The 20,322-nt window shown below is 42.0% G+C and overlaps 1 protein-coding gene across 7 annotated transcripts in view; it reads left to right on the top strand.

Annotated features, from left to right (window-relative positions):
• Nucleotides 1-20,322, top strand: part of LOC128685725 (mitogen-activated protein kinase kinase kinase 7-interacting protein 3 homolog) — a 639,350-nt gene that overhangs the window by 106,866 nt on the left and 512,162 nt on the right. Inside the window, exon 2 of one of the 7 annotated variants that reach the window (XM_070088022.1) lies at nt 13,047-13,151. The exons of the other annotated variants lie outside the window; for them this stretch is intronic. The gene's annotated coding sequence lies outside the window, so the exon portion shown is untranslated. The remainder of the gene's footprint in view (nt 1-13,046; nt 13,152-20,322) is intronic. 7 annotated transcript variants of the gene reach the window in all.

The raw sequence follows: 20,322 nt of genomic DNA, 5'->3' as shown, positions 1-20,322 counted from the left end.
CAGCCTGCTTGACCAGGCAAACACCAGACGAGCCTGGCCCATGCCCGGGCTCCGAGAGTAGTGTGACTCTCGGACCTCATCAAAGGTATATCAATGCTTGGTTGATCGGGCCATCAAAAAAAAACCGGGTCTGGGACCGGCCGTGGGGAGGAGGGGGCACTGATTTTCCCCACAATCATCTTCAGGTAACCTTTAAGTAAGCACTTTCTTATTCATCTCATTCCATTTGTTATAGGTCATTGTCTTTAGCCTCCACCGGTATTCCTTCATGCATGATCCTTTCATTTCAAACAATGTATCATCTGCCCTATAAATATGCTCTTAACATTTGTACGTTGCAATCGTGTTACCTCGAGTCCTCCATACCAAGACTGTCAAGTTTAATTTTTCCATCTCAGTGTATTTCTTTCAGCTGTGGGTCTTAATACGAATGTAATTTTTTATATTTTCTAATTTCTGCATATGCTTGATCATTTGGTGGCTCCACGCTATGGCCATGTACTCAGAGATGGTCCCAACATTCTTCCTTTATATTCTAAATTTTTATTTAGGTTCGCGAGTGCTGTTTGGAGGTTTGTCAGTGTGACAGTCACCCCCGAAGTTACAGTTAATATGTATCTTAGGTGATGTCTTAGTCTGACGTTACCCCCACCCCACACAACATCCTTTTTTTCTTCACATTTGCAGCTTCTCTCTCCTAGACTAAACTCCCCGTGTTCGGTCGATTCTCTTTCCCCAGTCCGCAGGATGTATATATGTCGTCCTGAATAGGTAAAGCTTGCGATTTTGGCTTAAATAGCAACGCTCTTCTTGCCAAATAAGGCAAGCTAAAATTTGTGTAAACAATAATTTCGCAAAAATCATACTGAACTTAACGATTAAAATATATTTCAGTATGTTTATTATTAAATTATTGTAAACTTATCTAAAATATATTTAGTTAGATTAGGATAAATTAAATTGAGCTTGTTATAATAAGGTTAGGTAAGTTTTCTAAGGTTCTTTTGGCACAAAATTATTAATTTTTGCATTAATATAAATGGAAAAATGTATCTCTAAACGTACAAAAGAAAATTTTAGAAAGGACTTAATTTTAAATGAGTTCTTGCTAATCGATCAATTTTACCTATTCGGTACAACATATATACACTGCCATACTCTGAAAACAGCGCGCGCGCGCACACACACACACACACACACACACACACACACACACACACACACACACACACACACACACACACACACACACACACACACACACACACACATTGTGTGAGAGATATTGAGAGTGAATTAATGAATAAATAAATAAAAACTTTATTACACATAGCTTTAGCGCGCATTATTGTTCTTTGATCCTGTTCTATCTATCTGTGAAGAAATTCTTTCTGGCTGTCAGTGTTGCATAACTGTTTTCGTAATTTCACATTGTGGCGTCGTGTTCTCTGTTGGTGCCAAGAAACTTCCCTTACGTGTTTGCTCGTCTTCCTTTATGATCTTATGTGTGTTCCTTGTTCACTAGTGACAAAAATTAGTTTTCTTTCAAGAACCATCTAAGGTGTCATTTAAGATAGAAAAGCAAAATTTAATATAAAGAGAGGACATATTCTGTGCTCGCCTTCCCTTTCAGAGCATGTCTGATATCCCAGCTATTAAATATAGAAGTCGTTTATTGCCTTCACAGAATTAGTAAAAGATGCATCTCAAAACCGCTTGTGCTCTGAAATGGAGCGATGTCTGGTAATCTGTACATACTGGAAGGCCAGGTCTCTAATCTACATTGTCATAACTAACTAGAGTTAGACATACACCATGATTGTAGAATATACCCAGTGAAAATCAGGTGCTTTTAACACAGACGTGATCTACGACTCCTCAACCTTGTACCAGCAGATGTAGAAGAAAAAATGCCGGTACAAAGGTAGAGATCTTCAAGAAGAAACTGAAAAGGTTCAAACAGTATTTGCAGATTAGACACAAGTCGCAGAATAAGCGTTTGCTGAGACAGCGTTTCGCTCTGTATACATCTTTATCACGCCATCACTATAAAGGTCTATAGTGTGAAATTTGCAGTGTAGCCATTGGAATGTTTAGCTTAGCCACAAAACTCTTAGATTGAGCCTTGATAAATAATTTGAGTTGTTGGGTACAGGTGAGTGGAGGACGCATAGGCAGGGTGTATGTTAGGACTGTAGTGTGTGTGTGTTGGGGGGGGGCGCACCGCCCACTAACACATACCTACGCTCCCCCACCCACCAACATCCCCTGCCCCTCATCACCACTATGGCCATATCTGTTATAGTAACGGGATGACATCATGCCTTTTCTCCATCTCTTGTGTGTCACTCTCATTCTTCTCGCACCTCTGCCTCCCACTCTTTACTCTCCTATTTTCATCCTTCCCACCTCTCATCTGTGCACGCTGTTATCTCCGTATATACCATACATAATAGTACTTTAACTTCTTATTCTTCCTAATAAATCTCTCAATCTTCATTTATACGGTTGAGGCGGATGCCGTGTGTGAGTGGTCAGAGGGAATATTTATATTACCTAGCAAGCGGTGGGGAACCTGGCTACTAAGGTTGAGAGTCTCACAAGTCTAGGACAGAGGATAGTCTCTCCACCATTTCATATGCTGAATGATCCTCACGGGTTTAGTGATTAATGTCAATCAATCAAATAAACAAGTATAGTCACAGTATTCCTGAAATGGGTGTTTTGATATTTAATTTTCACAATATTAGTGTTTGTGTGTGTAATATATATATACGTATATATATATATATATATATATATATATATATATATATATATATATATATATATATATATATATATATATATATATATATGCAGAATAACCACTGTAAATAGAAGAATTCCAAGCTATTTCGTGATTTCTCACATTATCAAGGAACTATCACATAGTTTCTTGATAATGTGAGAAATAACGAAATCGCTTGGAATTCTACTATTTGTTCACAGTGGTTATTCTGCATATTGTGATATCACCTGTTTACTGTGATCTTATTTGCAGTTATTTATTTATTTATTTATTTAGGGTTTAACAGTTAGGCTTGGGAATTAAGACCACAAGATCCAGGGATTCTGAGTCACCTACCCCCACCCCGTCATGTACCCCAGGTGTTGTAGGACCCTTACGGGTTTGGCAAACGTCCCGAATTGTCACTGCCTTTTTCAGAGGATAAATTGAAGTTAATGAATTTATAAAAAATAACTCCGAACATTATATTTTGGTTGGTAATGAGGAAGAAAGTTAATGACTCACCAGGAACACAGAGGCTGCTCTTAACTTACGTTTATATTCGAGCCAACAGCAATAGCCTGGCTGACCAGGCATTCAAAAGGGCCTGGCCCCTTACCAAGTAGCAAGAGTAGGAAGAACCTTGAAACAGGTTACAGGTAAATCACATGCAAGTATAGCTCTTGTCCTGCTCATAATGCCAATGTCCAACAAAGCAAAATGTGTCTTATAGTCACCTATAGGTTACCTGTTACCGGTTTCAGGGGTCACTGCCCCCTCGGCGGTGATGGGAGAGTGTTGAGAGTCCTGGTGAATTTATGCACAGTACTTATTGAGTTATCTCGTACGTGTTTGTCGCGGTCCTGCTATTCATTGGACTTTGCACCAACTGCCAAGCATCTTGTTTACGTAGGGAGAGATTTCAGTGTACAGGTTCAGCAACAACTCCTCCAGTTTTTACCAGATATAGATTGTTGCTTTAGTCTACGGTTCAGAAAATACAGTTCAAAGGACTCTTAAACGTTCTTAGTAGTCTAGTAGTAGTAGCAGCTGCTCTTGCTGTTTTTTTCTTTTATGTACTTTCTTGCTGCTGATGCTTCCGCTGCTGCCTTCTTCCGCGTTTCGTCCTCCCTTCCACGTTTGTTCCTTCCTGCCACCTTGCCTCCCGATGTTCTCTCACTCGTCTGGTTATCCCTACCCTGAGAAATGGACGACCTTGTCTTCAGTGCCAGCAGCTGGTGAAGCTGATGAGTCAGAGTGCAGTGTTGGCACATACACCTGCCTTACTGGCACCCACACCTGCCTTGCTGGCACCCACACCTGCCTTGCTGACACCCACGCCTGCCTTGTTGGCACCCACACCTGTCTTGCTGACACCCACGCCTGCCTTGTTGGCACCCACGCCTGCCTTGTTGGCACCCACACTTGCCTTGCTGACACCCACACTTATATTTGCACCCACGCCTGCCTTGTTGGTACCACACCTGCCCTGCTGGCACTACTACTGCCTTGTTGGGACCCACACCTGCCTTGGCATCCACTCCTTCCTTATTGGCACTCACACCTGCCTTGCTGACACCCACAAGTGCCTTGTTGGCAACCACACCTGCCCAGCTGAGACACTTGCCCTGCTGACACCTACACCTGCATTGGCACCCACACCTGCCTTGCTGACATCTGCACCTTCCTTGTTTGGACTCACACCTGCCTTGTTGGCACCCGCATCTGCATTGTTGGCACTCATATCTACCCTGCTGACACCCACACCTTCCTGCTGGTTCCAGAGCTTGCTCTACTCAGGCCAACACCTGCCCCACTCAGGCCAACACCTGCCTCATTCAAGTCAACACCTCCCTCATTCTCGCCGACACCAGCCTCACTTAGGCCGTCACCTGCCTCACTTAGCGACTGTGTACACTACTTGGGGTACAGAGTAATGACTGTGTACACTGACTGGGGTACAGAGTAATGACTGTGTACACTGGCTGGGGTACAGAGTAATGACTGTGTACACTGGCTGGGTTACAGAGTAATGACTGTGTACACTGACTGGGGTACAGATTAATGACTGTGTACACTGACTGGGGTACAGAGTAATGACTGTGTACACTGGCTGGGGTACAGAGTAATGACTGTGTACACTGGCTGGGGTACAGAGTAATGACTGTGTACACTGGGTGGGGTACAGAGTAATGACTGTGTACACTGGCTGGTGCACAGAGTAATGACTGTGTACTCTGGCTGGTGTACAGAGTAATAACTGTGTACACTGGCTGGGGTACACAGTAATGACTGTGTACACTGGCTGGGGTACAGAGTAATGACTGTGTACACTGGCTGGTGCACAGAGTAATGACTGTGTACTCTGGCTGGTGTACAGAGTAATAACTGTGTACACTGACTGGGGTACAGAGTAATGACTGTGTACACTGGCTGGGTTACAGAGTAATGACTATACACTGGTTGGGGTACAGAGTAATGACTGTACACTGGTTGGGGTACAGAGTGATGACTGTGTACACTGGCTGGGGTACAGAGTAATGACTGTATACATTGGCTGGGGTACAGAGTAATTACTGTGCACACTGGCTGGGGTACAGAGTAATGACTGTATACACTGGCTGGGGTACAGAGTAATGACTGTGTACACTGACTGGGGTACAGAGTAATGACTGTGTACACTGGCTGGGGTACAGAGTAATGACTGTGTACACTGGCTGGGGTACAGAGTAATGACTGTGTACACTGGCTGGGGTACAGAGTAATGACTGTGTACACTGGCTGGTGCACAGAGTAATGACTGTGTACTCTGGCTGGTGTACAGAGTAATGACTGTGTACACTGGCTGGGGTACAGAGTAATGACTGTGTACACTGGCTTGGGTACAGAGTAATGACTGTGTACACTGGCTGGGGTACAGAGTAATGACTGTGTACACTGGCTTGGGTACAGAGTAATGACTGTGTACACTGGATGGGGTACAGAGTAATGACTGTGTACACTGGCTGGGGTACAGAGTAATGACTGTGTACACTGGCTTGGGTACAGAGTAATGACTGTATACACTGGCTGGGGTACAGAGTAATGACTGTATACACTGGCTGGGGTACAGAGTAATGACTGTGTACACTGGCTGGGGTACAAAGTAATGACTGTATACATTGGCTGGGGTACAGAGTAATGACTGTGTACACTGGCTGGGGTACAGAGTAATGACTGTGTACACTGGCTGGGGTACAGAGTAATGACTTTGTACACTGGCTGGTGCACAGAGTAATGACTGTGTACTCTGGCTGGTGTACAGAGTAATAACTGTGTACACTGACTGGGGTACAGAGTAATGACTGTGTACACTGGCTGGGGTACAGAGTAATGACTGTGTACACTGGTTGGGGTACAGAGTAATGACTGTATACATTGGCTGGGGTACAGAGTAATGACTGTGCACACTGGCTGGGGTACAGAGTAATGACTGTGTACACTGGTTGGGGTACAGAGTAATGACTGTACACTGACTGGGGTACAGAGTAATGACTGTGTACACTGGCTGGGGTACAGAGTAATGACTGTGTACACTGGCTGGGGTACAGAGTATTGACTGTGTTCACTGGATGTGGTACAGAGTAATGACTATGTACACTGACTGGGGTAGAGAGTAATGACTGTGTACACTGGCTGGGGTACAGAGTAATGACTGTGTACACTGGCTGGGGTACAGAGTAATGACTGTATACAATGGCTGGGGTACAGAGTAATGACTGTGTACACTGGCTGGGGTACAGAGTAATGAATGTGTACACTGGCTGGGGTACAGAGTAATGACTGTGTACACTGGCTGGGGTACAGAGTAATGAATGTGTACACTGGCTGGGGTACAGAGTAATGACTGTGTACACTGGCTGGGGTACAGAGTAATGACTGTGTACACTGGCTGGGGTACAGAGTAATGACTGTGTACACTGGCTGGGGTACAGAGTAATGACTGTGTACACTGGCTGGGGTACAGAGTAATGACTGTGTACACTGGCTGGGGTACAGAGTAATGACTGTGTTCACTGGATGGGGTACAGAGTAATGACTGTGTACACTGGCTGGGGTACAGAGTAATGACTGTGTTCACTGGATGGGGTACAGAGTAATGACTGTGTACACTGGCTGGGGTACAGAGTAATGACTGTGTACACTGGCTGGGGTACAGAGTAATGACTGTGTACACTGGCTGGGGTACAGAGTAATGACTGTGTACACTGGCTGGGGTACAGAGTAATGACTGTGTTCACTGGATGGGGTACAGAGTAATGACTGTGTTCACTGGATGGGGTACAGAGTAATGACTGTGTTCACTGGCTGGGGTACAGAGTAATGACTGTGTTCACTGGATGGGGTACAGAGTAATGACTGTGTTCACTGGCTGGGGTACAGAGTAATGACTGTGTACACTGGCTGGGGTACAGAGTAATGACTGTGTACACTGGCTGGGGTGCTTTAGTCTCGCTAATGTCAGTAACTAGATGTGAATGCCCAACATGCCTCAGACTGTACACTAATGCCATCTTTAATACAAAATTCAGTTTACAGACTACGAACTGTTACCTGTGGTCTGCCCGTTACAAATTTGAAGAGTTTTTTTTGTGCTGTCGAAGCCCTTCCTCGTGGTTAGACTTCACTGATGACTGCTTGGTCTAGCAGGCTGTTCCTGCTACCGGCTGGCTGCTCTGGCAGTTGGTTCAGATAGAGGTCCAGTTTCCTTCCTCAACTTATTGTTAAGTTGAAGGCAAACGTATAATACCATAATAATGTTGGTAGAAATACCGACAGTATATTAGGTTAAAAGGACGCAAGTGCAACTAACTCGATATTTTTTGTGGCAATGTTTCGCTCTCCAGGAGCTTTGTCAAGCTTTAACGGCTTGATAAAGCTCCCGGAGAGCGAAACGTTGCTACAGTAAAATGTCACATTAGTTGCACTAGTGTCCTTCTATCACTCCCCAGGATGCCACCCACAACAGTCGACCAACACCCTGATACGTATCTACTTCTAGGTGAACAGTAACAGCAGGCGACAGGAGACTTGCCCGGGAATTAAACCCTTGCCTCTAATGTTGCGAGCCAGAAGTTGTACCACAGAGCTACTTAAAACAATGTGACAATTTCACTGTGCAAGTCAACATATTACGGGACATTGGTGTGTTTATATTTGTTCACGGGGTTTGTTTCAGCCTTACTACATTTTCTCAGGAAGTTTAATGAGGCCGCCTGTATATTGACTGCATGCTTAGCATTCTTCTCGTTCTTTATACACGTCGGTGTGAGGAGGGACCAGTTCTCTCACATGTACCATCACATTAAACTTAAATTTGTTTTCTGCCTTAACATGCTCCCCCGTGTTGTTATTTATGGACGTTGTGGCGAGGGGAAGTAAAGGAAACGTTGGTCACAAGTACTCTAGTTTGATGTGAGTGTGTGGTCGAAGAGTGTGTATGAGAGTAATATATGTGGCTGAAGAGTGAATGTGGATGAGAGTAATATGTGTGGTCGGAGAGTAAATGTGTATGAGAATAATGTGTGTGGTCGGAGAGTGAGTGTGGATGAGAGTAATATTTGTAATCAGTGTGTGTATGAGAGAGAGAGAGAGAGAGAGAGGCGAGTAACATGTGTACCCCACTGTAATAGGCAGCATGTCAACATGAACTGTTGCTGGCGTGATCGTGCTCAATTAGAATGAGAGGAATGAGCCATGTTTCGTTGTAACTTGTTCCCTCAAGTTGACATCAAGTTTCTCATTAATCTTGGGCTGCTAAACGCCACATTCCAGCCAATAAACAGGCGTCGTCGCTCTGCCAGGGACCACTACCTCTTGAACCACTCTCGCTGAGGACTGCATGTTGGCCCTCACGACAGCATGTCGACTCTCACGACAGCATGTCGACTCTCACGACAGCATGTCGGCTCTCACGACAGCATGTCGGCTCTCACGACAGCATGTCGGCTCACACGACAGTATGCTGGCTCTTAAAACAGCATGTCGGCTCTCACGAAAGTATGTTGGCTCTTAAAACAGCATGTAGCTCTCACGAAAGTATGTTGGCTCTTAAAACAGCATGTCGGCTCTCACGAAAGTATGTTGGCTCTTAAAACAGCATGTCAGCTCTCACGAAAGTATGTTGGCTCTTAAAACAGCATGTCAGCTCTCTCGACAACATGCTGGCTCTCGCATAGTTACCATGATTGTAGCCCTACCGACATACTTGATGCTCACATTTGTGTATAGGCACTATATATATATATATATATATATATATATATATATATATATATATATATATATATATATATAACGTTGGAGAGATTTCTTAGGCCTCATTTGGCCTTAATTTGTCAATTAGAACACGACTGGAGGCCGCTACCCACTGCATTAACCTGTACATGGCATGTCTCCTTATCTTATCTAAGTATTTGATATTACTGAGAGTGAAACTCAAGGAGCTAATTAAGGTAGGTACCACTGAAATATGTCATTGTGACAGATCACTTATAGCAACGATGATGAATAATGCTTTTTTCCAGAGAACTTTGTAATGAAATAAGCAACAGCAATTCCGATAAAGCTCGAGTTTTATACTAATATTGCAAAATATAGTTTTGGACCAATGAGTTGCATACAGTATTATTTTTTTTAGTTTAGTTATAGCATTCTTGTGTTATTACTGGCGATGTGACTTAAAAAGGTGAAGTGTGTGTGAGACAGCTGACAGAACACTCAGGCTAGCTAGTTTTTACATAATTAAATTTAAAGAGTCTTAAATAGGATGAAGAATGATGTACTCAAGTCTTGACTCTGTTGTAAATGTCACATTTATTCACGTTCACGTTGAAGTGTAGCTATCCTCCCCTTCCTTGGATTAAACTTGATTATCTTCCATTTTTCTGAACGTTTTATGATCCTGCATATAGAACCAGTAGAGCTGATCTGGGACCGGGACGTGAGGGCGTGGACCTCCGGAAATGACTACATGTAACCTACAGTTAACCCCTTATAGTTTTATCGCTTTCCTTCAATATAATAATTCAAGGAATTATTATATTTATTTTCATAATTCATGTAATTATTATATTCAGTGTTCTCCTGTCTCCCCCTTCATGACCTGTCCCATCACTCGTAATCTCTGTCAAAACAATCCACTTTCCGTCTTAGTAATTACTGTCTCCTTAGAAATTAATTGTAATTCTAGAATCATTTCATTGTCTTGCCGAGGGGAGGGAGGATTGGGGGTGCTGTGTACGGAAGTGTCAGCGTTGTATGAAAGCTATATATATTTATTATTTTTATTAACACTGGCCGATTCCCACCAAGGCAGGGTGGCCCGAAAAAGAAAAACTTTCACCATCATTCACTCCATCACTGTCTTGCCAGAAGGGTGCTTTACACTTCAGTTTTTAAACTGCAACATTAACACCCCTCCTTCAGAGTGCAGGCACTGTACTTCCCATCTCCAGGACTCAAGTCCGGCCTGCCGGTTTCCCTGAACCCCTTCATAAATGTTACTTTGCTCACACTCCAACAGCACGTCAAGTATTAAAAACCATTTGTCTCCATTCACTCCTATCAAACATGCTCACGCATGCCTGCTGGAAGTCCAAGCCCCTCGCACACAAAACCTCCTTTACCCCCTCCCTCCAACCTTTCCTAGGCCGACCCCTACCCCTCCTTCCTTCCACTACAGACTGATACACTCTTGAACTCATTCTGTTTCGCTCCATTCTCTCTACATGTCCGAACCACCTCAACAACCCTTCCTCAGCCCTCTGGACAACAGTTTTGGTAATCCCGCACCTCCTCCTAACTTTCAAACTACGAATTCTCTGCATTATATTCACACCACACATTGCCCTCAGACATGACATCTCCACTGCCTCCAGCCTTCTCCTCGCTGCAACATTCATCACCTATGCTTCACACCCATATAAGAGCGTTGGTAAAGCTATACTCTCATACATTCCCCTCTTTGCCTCCAAGGACAAAGTTCTTTGTCTCTCCACAGACTCCTAAGTGCACCGCTCACCCTTTTCCCCTCATCAATTCTATGATTCACCTCATCTTTCATAGACCCATCCGCTGACACGTCCACTCCCAAATATCTGAATACATTCACCTCCTCCATACTCTCTCCCTCCAATCTGATATCCAATCTTTCATCACCTAATGTTTTTGTTATCCTCATAACCTTAGTCTTTCCTGTATTCACTTTAAATTTTCTTCTTTTGCACACCCTACCAAATTCATCCACCAATCTCTGCAACTTCTCTTCAGAATCTCCCAAGAGCACAGTGTCATCAGCAAAGAGCAACTGTGACAACTCCCACTTTATGTGTGATTCTTTATCTATTAACTCCACGCCTCTTGCCAAGACCCTCGCATTTATTTCTCTTACAACCCCATCTATAAATACATTAAACAACCACGGTGACATCACACATCCTTGTCTAAGGCCTACTTTTACTGGGAAATAATTTCCCTCTTTCCTACATACTCTAACTTGAGCCTCACTATCCTCGTAAAAACTCTTCACTGCTTTCAGTAACCTACCTCCTACACCATACACCTGCAACATATATATAATCCTATATATAATCCTATAGAATTATTCAAATACTTTCCCCGCTCATTAACTGATAAATATTTGACATCATTGTTGGCCTTTGGTCCTAGTTTGGTTTATAGAATGAGGTGTGGCCTTGTGAGCACTTGTGGTTTACAATACAACTTTTCATCATTCAGTTGTCTTGGTTTATGTCTACCGCCTATAGATTCTTAAAACCAGGGAATGTTGCATATTGCGGTATCAGCGGTTTATGTTTGCCGTGTGAGAATTATCAGTGGGGGATGATGCAGATGGTGGGGTGCCAGTGGTTTATGTCTGCCACCTCTGCATTCTTAACAGTGGGGGATGGTGCAGATTGTGGTGCCAGTGGTTTATGGAGATAAATGGTATAAAATACTGACAAGATGGAAAAATAAACACAAATGCAGTATAATATGATCCTTTATTGACTACGTTTCATCCACACAGTGGGCGTTATGAAGTTGCAAACATCTGCCTGAGCAAAGAGTACATTGAGTATGTATATGGTGGAAAATGTTGGGGAGGTTGAATTTGAGACTGACCTGCACGGGATGGGCAGGTAGGTATGTTATATAGGATAACGATGAAGTTTCCTGGCAAGAGGTTCAGCTGTGTTGTAAAAGCCGTTGTTCTGGTTGAAGAGTTGTACTGCAAACCACAAGTGCTTACAAGGCCACACCTCTTTCCATAAACCGGACTTGCTGGATCAAAGAACGACAATGATGTCCAATATTTATCAGTTAATGAGCGGGAAAAGTGTTCGAATAATTCAGTAGGATTATAGGTTTCATACAACGTTGACACTCCCGTACACAGCACCCCCAATGCCCCCTTCCCTCGACAAGATAATGAAATGATTAGAGAATTACCGAGCCAGTAATTACTAAGACGGAAAGAAAGTGGATTGTCTTGACAGAGATTACAAGTGATGGGACACGTCATGAAGGGGGAGACAGGAGAATACTGAATATAATAATTACATGAATTATTATATTCAAGGAAAGCATTAAAACTGGAAGGGGTAAACTATAGGTTACCTGTAGTCATTTCCTGAGGTTATCGCCCTCACGCCCCGGTCCCACACCAGTTCTCTTAGTTCCATATGCAGGATCATACAAGGTTTAGGAAATGGAAGATAATCAGGTTTAATCCGAGGACGGGGAGGATAACTACAATTCAACGTGAACAAGAATAAATGTGACATCACACAACAGTCACTACTGAGTACATCTTTATTCTTCCTATCTAAGACCTTTAAAGTTAACTGTGTAAAAATTAGCTAGCCTGATTGTTCTGTCAGCTGTCTCGCACACATTTCACAGAGCTTTGTTGAAGTTGCTGTTGCTTATTTTATTGCAATGTACTCTGGAAAAAGTATTATTCATCATCGTTGCCATAAGTGATCTGACAAAGTGATACCCTGGTCTGTCATGCTTTTGGTATCAGTTGTTCATGACCCAACATAATTATCTCGGCCCGATTGGTCAGGGGTTGTTGGAGAAAAAGTCAGGTTCCCTCTCGAACAGTAGGGATCGGCTGATAATTTTCCTTATAAGGAAGTGCTAAAAGCCGTCGAAACTGTGCTTATTGTGTTATGGTTTGATGTAAGTGTAATAAATATGGATCAGTAAACTGATAAATGCCTCATTGCAGGACACTGAACAGACAACTTCATGCGCTGACAAGGAACTCTTGAGTCAGAAATAGGTAGTTGGTCAAAACTAATTTTCTGGTCAATGATATTACACCGATTTTAAGGTAAGTTTGTGGTGCTGATTCCGAATATATCATCGGTTTTGCTTGATTGGTTCTAGTTTTTGGTAAATTTAGTATCGCATTGAAAAAAAAAGTGAAAAATATACTGATCAGGCTAACTTACATATCGCACTGAAATTATTTTTTTAATCATGCAAAACTCAAATCATGTAATATATACTAGCATTTCATTCTATATAATAACACAGTAAGATAGATACCACTAATTACTGCAAATGAAAACATTATACGATTTTCTTCTACGTTGGTCATTAGCACAGTTTTGTTGAGTGAGCAATTGGAAGTGATACATATTGGTTACCAGTATGCGGTAAGACATATTTCAAGCTTCTAATGGAGCTGTTTACAAACAGCCGCCAATCTTCTGGTCGAGATTCAAGTCCCATTCGAAGTAGTAGTCCAGGGATGTTATTGCAGTATACCAGTTCTTCATTTTTAGCTGAAGTAAAGGACGAGTTCAGCCTTTCTTGTCCGATAAGCTGCTATTTTAACTTCTTGTTGTAGACAGTTCTTTTCTTCTAGTCTGGTTGCTAAAAGTTCAGGTGCTTGCTATGACAGACTGAGGTCACGTATCAGATCATTGAGTTCTTGGGAAAACTGCTGGGGTGTTGAAATGCTTTATTCACTTCCACTGCTGTCACCTGTGTTGCATCCTAAAACCTGAGTTTCTTCAAAATCTGACAACGGAAGGTCAGACAGTTTTGTCTATACTGGTATGGGAACGTCTTTGCCATGTGACACAGGTCAACTTGCTGACTCCAAATCAGAATATTCCCACTTGATTTTCTTGTATCGACTGAAACCTTTCACATTCGCTATACAGAAATAATCGTCGTGGCGTTTTTTTTTTCCAGCTCTCTCCACACCAAAGGCACACCGAAGTTTAAACTTTTCCTTTTGCCTATTTTTCCACTATGTGAGCATTCCACACAGGTTTTGCAAACCATATGGAGAGCCCAGACCTTGTCTTGTTCTCCAAGCACCAATCCAAAATAAGCACTATAAGGTTGTTTTTCAAAATCTGCCATGTTTTTTCTTTGTTTTTGCAAAGAATATTCGCCACAAATGTAGCAAAATGCATTGGGATTGTTTAAGCAGACTGACTCTTCGTGAAGAACTCATGTTTATCTAGAAAAAAATAATAAAGGTTATAACATTGCCACGTCGTTGGTAATACAACGTCATGACAGTATCATAAAGGAGTTGTATCACGTTGGTAATACAACGTCATGACAGTATCATAAAGGAGTTGTATCACGTTGGTAATACAACGTCGTGACAGTATCATAAAGGAGTTGTATCACGTTGGTAATACAACGTCGTGACAGTATCATAAAGGAGTTGTATCACGTTGGTAATACAACGTCGTGACAGTATCATAAAGGAGTTGTATCACGTTGGTAATACAACGTCATGACAGTATCATAAAGGAGTTGTATCACGTCGTTGGTGATACAACGTCGTGACAGTATCATAAAGGAGTTGTATCACGTCGTTGGTAATACAACGTCATGACAGCATCATAAATGAGTTGTATCACGTTGGTGATACGTCATGACAGTATCATAAATGAGTTGTATCACGTCGTTGGTGATACAACGTCGTGACAGTATCATAAATGAGTTGCATCACGTTGGTAATACAACGTCATGACAATATCATAAAGGAGTTGTATCACGTTGGTAATACAACGTCATGACAGTATCATAAAGGAGTTGTATTACGTCGTTGGTGATACAACGTCATGACAGTATCATAAAGGAGTTGTATTACGTCGTTGGTAATACAACGTCATGACATTATCATAAAGGAGTTGTATCACGTTGGTAATACAACGTCATGACAGTATCATAAAGGAGTTGTATCACGTTGGTAATACAACGTCGTGACAGTATCATAAAGGAGTTGTATCACGTTGGTAATACAACGTCATGACAGTATCATAAAGGAGTTGTATCACGTTGGTAATACAACGTCATGACAGTATCATAAAGGAGTTGTATCACGTTGGTAATACAACGTCGTGACAGTATCATAAAGGAGTTGTATCACGTTGGTAATACAACGTCATGACAGTATCATAAAGGAGTTGTATCACGTCGTTGGTGATACAACGTCATGACAGTATCATAAAGGAGTTGTATTACGTCGTTGGTGATACAACGTCGTGAGTATCATAAAGGAGTTGTATCACGTCGTTGGTGATACAACGTCATGACAGTATCATAAAGGAGTTGTATCACGTTGGTAATACAACGTCATGCCTGTATCATAAAGGAGTTGTATGACGTCGTTGGTGATACAACGTCGTGACAGTATCATAAAGGAGTTGTATCACGTTGGTAATACAACGTCATGCCTGTATCATAAAGGAGTTGTATCACGTCGTTGGTGATACAACGTCATGACAGTATCATAAAGGAGTTGTATCACGTTGGTAATACAACGTCATGCCTGTATCATAAAGGAGTTGTATCACGTCGTTGGTGATACAACGTCGTGACAGTATCATAAAGGAGTTGTATCACGTCGTTGGTAATACAACGTCATGACAGTATCATAAAGGAGTTGTATCACGTTGGTAATAAAACGTCGTGACAGTATCATAAATGAGTTGTATCACGTTGGTAATACAACGTCATGACAGTATCATAAAGGAGTTGTATCACGTTGGTAATAAAACGTCGTGACAGTATCATAAAGGAGTTGTATTACGTTGGTAATACAACGTCGTGACAGTATCATAAAGGAGTTGTATCACGTTGGTAATACAACGTCATGACAGTATCATAAAGGAGTTGTATTACGTTGGTAATACAACGTCGTGACAGTATCATAAAGGAGTTGTATCACGTTGGTAATACAACGTCGTGACAGTATCATAAAGGAGTTGTATCACGTCGTTGGTGATACAACGTCGTGACAGTATCATAAAGGAGTTGTATCACGTTGGTAATACAACGTCATGACAGTATCATAAAGGAGTTGTATTACGTTGGTAATACAACGTCGTGACAGTATCATAAAGGAGTTGTATCACGTTGGTAATACAACGTCGTGACAGTATCATAAAGGAGTTGTATCACGTCGTTGGTGATACAACGTCGTGACAGTATCATAAAGGAGTTGTATCACGTTGGTAATACAACGTCGTGACAGTATCATAAAGGAGTTGTATCACGTTGGTAATACAACGTCATGACAGTATCATAAAGGAGTTGTATCACGTTGGTGATACAACGTCGTGACAGTATCATAAAGGAGTTGTATCACGTCGTTGGTGATACAACGTCATGACAGTATCATAAAGGAGTTGTATCACGTTGGTGATACAACGTCGTGACAGTATCATAAAGGAGTTGTATCACGTCGTTGGTGATACAACGTCATGACAGTATCATAAAGGAGTTGTATCACGTCGTTGGTGATACAACGTCATGACAGTATCATAAAGGAGTTGTATCACGTCGTTGGTGATACAACGTCATGACAGTATCATAAAGGAGTTGTATCACGTTGGTAATACAACTTCGTGACAGTATCATAAAGGAGTTGTATCACGTCGTTGTTGATACAGCTCCTTTTGTTAAATATTAAATAATTTAAAAATAAAATGCTAATCTTTATTAAAACTATCTGTATATACAAATTGTCATTACATATACAGGCGTTATGGGTAAGTTCCCTGTTAACTGAAGGTAGGTATGCTATATCTCACAAACTAGAACTAATTTGAAAAACCTAGTGACATTTTCGAATTCACCAACACCAAAATACAGTAAATACCTTATCCTATCTTTGGCAACGAATTTTTTGTTGTTGACCAGGTAAACCCCACATGGACGGGGTTTACCTGTTTGTTGTTGACTAGGTAAACCCCACATGGACGGGGTTTACCTGTTTGTTGTTGACTAGGTAAACCCCACATGGACGGGGTTTACCTGTTTGTTGTTTGTTGGACGGGGTTTACCTGTTTGTTGTTGACTAGGTAAACCCCACATGGACTGTTTGTTGTTGACTAGGTAAACCTCACATACGGGGTTTACATGTTTGTGACTGTTGTTTACCTGTTTGTTGTTGACCAGGTAAACCTCACATGGACGGGGTTTACCTGTTTGTTGTTGACCAGGTAAACCCCACATGGACGGGGTTTACCTGTTTGTTGTTGACCAGGTAAACCTCACATGGACGGGGTTTACCTGTTTGTTGTTGACCAGGTAAACCTCACATGGACGGGGTTTACATGTTTGTTGTTGACCAGGCAAACCCCATATGGACGGGGTTTACATGTTTGTTGTTGACCAGGTAAACCCCACATGGACGGGGTTTACCTGTTGTTGACCAGGTAAACCCCACATGGACGGGGTTTACCTGTTTGTTGTTGACTAGGTAAACCTCACATGGACGGGGTTTACCTGTTTGTTGTTGACTAGGTAAACCTCACATGGACGGGGTTTACATGTTTGTTGTTGACTAGGTAAACCTCACATGGACGGGGTTTACCTGTTTGTTGTTGACTAGGTAAACCTCACATGGACGGGGTTTACCTGTTGTTGACTAGGTAAACCCCACATGGACGGGGTTTACCTGTTTGTTGTTGACCAGGCAAACCCCACATGGACGGGGTTTACCTGTTTGTTGTTGACCAGGTAAACCTCATATGGACGGGGTTTACATGTTTGTTGTTGACCAGGCAAACCCCATATGGACGGGGTTTACATGTTTGTTGTTGACTAGGTAAACCCCACATGGACGGGGTTTACCTGTTTGTTGTTGACCAGGCAAACCCCACATGGACGGGGTTTACCTGTTTGTTGTTGACCAGGCAAACCCCACATGGACGGGGTTTACATGTTTGTTGGGTTAACTCGTGTAGTTATTTCAGCTGTTATATTTCATTGGAGTATTTTTTCGCCGTCAACCGTACCTCCAACTCTTAATTTATTTCATGGTGAAAATTTGGAACTAGTCCATGTTGCATTTTCCAAGGAGTAAATTGTGAAATATTTGTATTTCTCCGGAGATAACAGTTAAAGGGGTTCTAGATAATCCCAGTAATTTAGGTTTGAATTGATGCTGGCAAAGTACAAGCGGTTACTTATCATCTGTTATGAAGATTCTTGTTATCTGGTCGATCCTCGACCTTTCCATACTTGTAAACAGTGTGGTGTTTCCAGTTTCTCCACTGATCCAAAGTTAAATTCAGTATTAATTATCTCAAGTTAGGCTAATCTAATCTAATCTAAATTTACCACTATTTGCGCATAGTCGACCTCCAGTGTTGAAAATATGTGAACGGACGGCTTAAGTTTTGCTAGTGGGGAAGACAGCGTTGATAAATTGTAAGTCTAAGTTTATTAAGTATTGAGGACGGGTTGTTAGAAGGGGGCTTTTCTGCACACTTTTCTGCGTACTTTTCTGCGCACTTTTCCCCGCACTGCAGTTTGGAACTTACTTTTTCAGCTGTAATACATTTTTTTTAAATGAACCCCTCAAAGGAGTTTCCTTGACGCTGGTGAGGGGCTCTTGATCTAGAAAATTGGATCTGTGCTACAGTTCCCTGAATTGAGTCTGAATACCTTCCATCCCCCTCCCACACGCGCTGTAGAATCCTATGGGTTTAGCGCTCCCCATGATTATAATAATAATTCCTTATTGGATCATATTTCTTGGACATTGTCTCCCTGAACATTCCGTGCAGGTAAATCATCAGGAAGAGGACTTCTGGGGCCTGAAGGCAGGCAATAAAGTGTGTCACATGTAATTGGTTTTTAGCTTCATGTACACAACTAGATAATGTACACAGACCTTATGTGTAACATTATTTAAGGTATCATTACTTTGTTAAAATGTCGATGATGTTTAAAAGTTGAGAAGTGGAGCTTGAGTCCTACGAAACTGAGCAACATGTGCAAGTTAAATATAGTGGCAGTTAAAAAGTAAATATAAATTTTCATTCGGAGTAGATTATACAAGTTGTTCCCTTGACCCGAGCTGAAGTCAGAGTCACCAGGCCTGCATAGCTATCACAGCCTGGAGTAATTCTTCTGTCTGGTCGGCCTATGACCAGACATTTGTGGATACCGTCTGATCATCTAGGCTGTTGCTGCCTTTTAACCCGCAGGCTCAAATAGCCATTACAACCAGCAGAGTTGTGTGGAGAGGTTAATGTTTATAGCAATAGATGTATATATGAAAGACGTGGGTGTTGTCGGTGTATTGCCATGTCGTGTATGTGTAGCGAAGTTTCATTGTAGTAAGAATGACCTGCCGTTGTTATTGTGGGTCTGGTTGGTTTTGGCTGATATCTCGACGCCTGCTCCAGATTTTTCACACTTAGTACACGCGTGCCTTGGGAGCCTACACTCAACTGCGTTTGTGCTTTTTTTCTGTGGAGACGTAGTTTTGTTTTCCTAAATATAAATGAATGTTTATGTTTTTAATCAAGGATGTTTGTTGTTTGATTTTACTATAAAAGGAATGTTTTGAATGTTTATACAGGGAGTGTTTTTGTTCATTATATATATATTTTTTTTGTCCTAGGTTTGTATTTAATATAATTTCAAGTTCCCTCCTTCTAACCCTAGCATCACTTTCCCTTAACTTCATATACCACGTTACCTTTTCCCTTTCCCATCATCACCCTCCACCCTCCCAAACATCACCCTACAATCCCCTTTCGTCTCCCTCCCTACCTCTTCCTCTAAACATCACCTCCCTCTTGTGGAAAAGTTGGGAATCTAATCTCGGACCCAGGTGTAGATCACGAGCTCAGACAGACAGGGAATTACATGAGGGCATGGAGCCAGGTTGTGATGGCTATGTGGGCGTGCGTGCCGGGGGTACCAATAGCTTGGCTGATCAGGCAGCTACGTGAGAAGCCTGGTCACATTCTGTACGAGTAGAGAAACTCGAAATCGGTCACAGGTATGTCATCCACCTAAGGCAGAGGTCAGCATGTGACGCTTGTTTGGTGTATAGACGTTTTGCTAAGTTAGATATAATTTCCATCGTAACATTTTAAGGTGTAAATGTACCACCTAAACCACAACTTTATCAGCGTACACACACATTACACCATTATTTTCTGAGTGTAGAAACTACCTAAACTATAACTTTGTGACTGTAGTCACAAACCATAATTTTCTGTGTA

Source organism: Cherax quadricarinatus, chromosome 23, assembly GCF_038502225.1.
Source record: "Cherax quadricarinatus isolate ZL_2023a chromosome 23, ASM3850222v1, whole genome shotgun sequence".
In the NCBI taxonomy this organism is placed as follows: Eukaryota; Metazoa; Arthropoda; class Malacostraca; order Decapoda; family Parastacidae; genus Cherax; species Cherax quadricarinatus.
This window is presented reverse-complemented; position numbering and strand designations above follow the sequence as displayed.